The 3,809-nt window shown below is 61.3% G+C and overlaps 1 protein-coding gene across 4 annotated transcripts in view; it reads left to right on the top strand.

Annotated features, from left to right (window-relative positions):
- The first annotated feature begins 1,202 nt into the window (after positions 1-1,202).
- The window catches only part of SORBS3 (sorbin and SH3 domain containing 3), a 28,691-nt gene continuing 26,084 nt past the window's right edge, over positions 1,203-3,809 (top strand). For all 4 annotated transcript variants that reach the window (XM_045286733.1, XM_045286732.1, XM_045286730.1 and 1 more), the window contains exon 1: positions 1,203-1,543. The gene's annotated coding sequence lies outside the window, so the exon portion shown is untranslated. The remainder of the gene's footprint in view (positions 1,544-3,809) is intronic.

Below are 3,809 nucleotides of genomic sequence, written 5' to 3'. Positions count from 1 at the left end.
AATCTGCAAGGTTCAAAACCACCAGCCACTCTGAGAGAAATACAGGCTTTCTATTCCCACGAAGAGTTACAGTCTCAGAAACTCCAGGGGGCAGTTCTAGCCCGTCCCATAGGGTCGCTATGAGCCCCCATGGGCTCGATGGCAGTGAATGGTTTGTTAAGTTTGGGGCCCACAGCAAACCCACCTGGCTCATACCACCGGTCGCCCTGGAGGCACTGCAGATCGAGCTGCTTAAAGCCTTACTCTAACCATCTCTTCCCACTGAGTCCTGTATCCACTCCAACCGCCCTGTTAACAGAGAGGAGATGCGGCGACAGGCCTAGGCGGGTAGAGTGGGTCTGCAAACAGTGTTCACCTGTTTTCAAAATGTATCCTGTTCAGTCCCTCCAAAGGGTCTGACGTTACTCAATTCCATTGGCTGGTTGGTTTGGGACCCGGGTCCCAGAGCCCAGCCGCAAACGTTTCCATCACCAAGAACATTCAGTAAGCGTGTCCTCACGTTCGCTAACAGACTCTGCAAACTGGGGGTTAGGGGGTGCGGAACAGCCAGAAAGGTCAGGGAGCGAATGGGCGGGGCTCTTGGGGCTGGTGCCAGCGCCTGTGGGAACAGCGGAAAAGCAGCAAAGTCAAAATAGATACGGTGTTCCCGTGCACACCAAGACCCTCCTGACCCCGTCCCCGGAGCACGGGGCACCACCGTGGGCACCACCCAGTGGGCTGCTCCTCTCTGCCGATTGTGTGTGTGTGTGTGTTGTGTGTGTGTGTGTGTGTCCCCAACACCCATTTGCCCAAGCGCGAAATCTCTTGCCCGAGGCCTTAACTCCTAGCGCTGTGCGGTTTCCCTCTTATCAGTGGCGGGCTCCGCTCGGGCTCCGGGCCACGGCCAGTCCTCGTTAATCATTCCTGCCCCGGCCCGGCTCTGCCGCGCAGCCGCTCCCTTCCCACCCCCTGGAAATGTCGCTGGAAACTCTGAGTGGCCGCCCCTGGCTCCCCGCCCCGGTCCGCCGCCAGCCTTGCGGGTGGGGGCCAGGGACGGCAGCTGGGAAACCAGAGCCGGCTCCCCGGGGACCCTCCCGGCGCCGCCTCCCGACCAGGCCAGCCCCCTGGGCCCGGGGCCACCAGCGTCCCCACGGGGTGCCCCGCCCGCCCGAGCCCGGACGGCAAGGCACTCGCAGGCCCTGGGTGGGCCGTCCTCGAGCCCCCACCCTGAGAGAGAGTAGCGGCGGGGGAGGCGGGGTGTCACCCCTCCGCAAACTGTCCAGCTTGGAAATACAAACGCGGCCGCCCGCCTTCGGCCAACCAACACGCACTTCCCGCGGCCTCCCAGGGCGCGTGCTCATTGCCTCTGCCTCCCTCTTCCTCCTCTGGCGTCCAGCCTCTCGGATCCCAGTTCTGACCCGGTCACGAGGGGAGAGAGTACATCGCGGACCTCTCCCGGGCCCCTCCCTAAGGACCCGCTGAGGCCACGCCAGTCGGGAGCCACGCAGAGATGCTGCTGCGCTCCCCGGCGGCCCTCGTCCCCACCACCTGCTCGCCGGGGAAGGTAGGTGCCTCGGGAGTAGGGGCGGGCGAGGGGGCGGAGGCCAGAGTCGGGGACGGACCAGGAAGCGAACCCTACCCCTGCCAAACTGGAGGTGGACCAGGAGCCCCTCCCCCTTGGGGTCCTCAGAGGCTAGGTGTCCCAAACTTTGGGAAACTGAGATGGGAAGAGGTAAGAAGCCCCTCCCTCCACTCCAGGAAAGGTGGAATTGGAGACTCCCACGTAGCTGGGAAACACCGGGGAAAGTGCGTAGGGCCATGACCCCACCGTCAGAGAGGGGAAAGAATTGCCCCCCTGAAGTCCAGCCCTCCCCAGCTGGCTGCCTGGACTTGGGTGGGCAGTTTGGACAAATTCTGGGAGGACCTCTGGGATTCCCTGGCACAGTTTGTCCTCTGCCAGCGCAGGGCCAGTCACTCTGGGTGCTTGGTCCTGCCTAGGAGATCCAAATCATGAGTGGCCCGCAGCTCAATTCTGACGCTTAGGGCAGGGGCTAGGTTCCCTAGAGCAGAGCAGCCCTGGCGGTGCATCAGTTAACATGCTTAGCTGCTGTCCAAAGTGCAAGCACACCTGTGGCTTCATGGCCCCAAGAGTTGGTCTGTTCGGCAAAGATTTCCCAGAAACCAAACCAAGCCCACTGCCAGTCCGGCAACTCCAATTCACTGCCACTCTGGTGGAGCCGATTCCGCAGCCCCGAACAACAACGGCTGGGCAGAGTGGCCATGCTCCGCGGGGTTTCCTGGGCTGCAGATCTTTATGGAAGCAGACAGCCAAATCCTCCTCTCACCGAGGGACGACTGGCTTCCCAGCCACTGAGCTACCTTCTAGGGCTCTTTCCCTATCAGAAGCCCTCCCTCGCATTTCCTGACAGGTCTGCGAGGAGAAAAACGCAGATATCCCAATCGATGATCTGAGGTTGGACGGAGCAGTGTTTCCGGGAGGCTGTGGGGGTGGGGGTTGCGGGGACAGATTGGGACACCAGGGTCAGCAATCCCTGAAAACTCAGTTTAGCTGTTTGGGGGCACCTCCACCCCCTTCCAGGGCACTTCTTGCTGAGCACTGAGGGCGGTCAGGTGGGGGAAGGAAGTAAGTGCTGGTCAGCTGAGGGTTGGAGACTGCTGGTGCTGACCAAGCTACGCAACCTCAAGAAGTCAGCTGGGCACCCACACTTCCTGCTTGGCTCCAGCCTTTCCTGGGCCTCCCCATCTCTGGCTGTCCCTGCCTCAGTTTCCCCCCAGGAGGAAGAGCACAGAAGCAGGGGTGAGGGGTGGGTGGGGCGTAGCTGCATGTTTTGCTTGGGGTAGGAGTCCTAATTGGAACCAGCTGATGCGCTGCCCTGCCTCCAGCCAGGGTGGGCAGGGAGACTGTCCTGGCGAGCCAGCTGCTGCTAGAATATCACCCCCCACCCTCAAAGGCAGACCAGAGACAGGGAGCTGTCCCAGCTTTTCTGTAACCGTGCCAACACTCCCAGGCCTGAGAGTCGCAGCCCCTATGTACCTCCCTCTATCCCACTGAGTCACCATGACTCATGTGCTGCTCATGTGACCACCGACAGCACACACACACACACACACACACACACACACACACGTGCGCGCACATGGTTTCTACCCCCTGAATCTGAATGCACACCCCATGCCGTTCTCATGACCTCTGCCTGAAACAGCAAGCACACACAGGCCAGTGCAACACTGAGCAGAAAGCCAGAACGAGTCCAGTCCCAGAAGTTTGGCTCAGCTTCTGGCCCCATCCAACTGCAGAGGGGAGGTGGGAGGGGCGGAAAACACCCACACACACACCCCACACCCCCCGCTGGAGCCCCTGACCAGGAACATCTTTTCTGTCCTCTGAGTCCCCTAGCCCATCTCCAGGACACCTTCCCCTGACCTAAGTAACCTCTGCCTGTGGGCCAGGGCTGGTCCAGTCACCCATCCTTGAAGATATAAGAGGGGTGGGAGGGTAGGCCCACTCGCAAGAGCACCCCAGCACACCCTCCATCCATGGGCAGTCTGACTGGGCTCTCACCCACTCTCGGTGCACTCTGCACCGGAGGCCCACTCTGAAGGAAAAAGGAGGGCGCTGATACCCCCTCTGTGCTCAGACGGGTGGTTCCCACTGTTGGCAGAGACTGCTCCCCACTCTCTCCCTCCCTCATGGAAGCTTGGTCCTGTCCTGGTGTAGGGCACCAAGGCTGCTTCCCTGTGGGTAGCAGACGGTGGCCTTGCTATGGGCCAGGCCTCTCCCCTAGCCTGAGTCTTTTCGTGCCTGCTGG

This window comes from Echinops telfairi, unplaced genomic scaffold (assembly GCF_000313985.2).
Source record: "Echinops telfairi isolate 266 unplaced genomic scaffold, ASM31398v2 ScPeMD7_9;HRSCAF=40, whole genome shotgun sequence".
NCBI lineage: Eukaryota > Metazoa > Chordata > Mammalia > Afrosoricida > Tenrecidae > Echinops > Echinops telfairi.
This window is presented reverse-complemented; position numbering and strand designations above follow the sequence as displayed.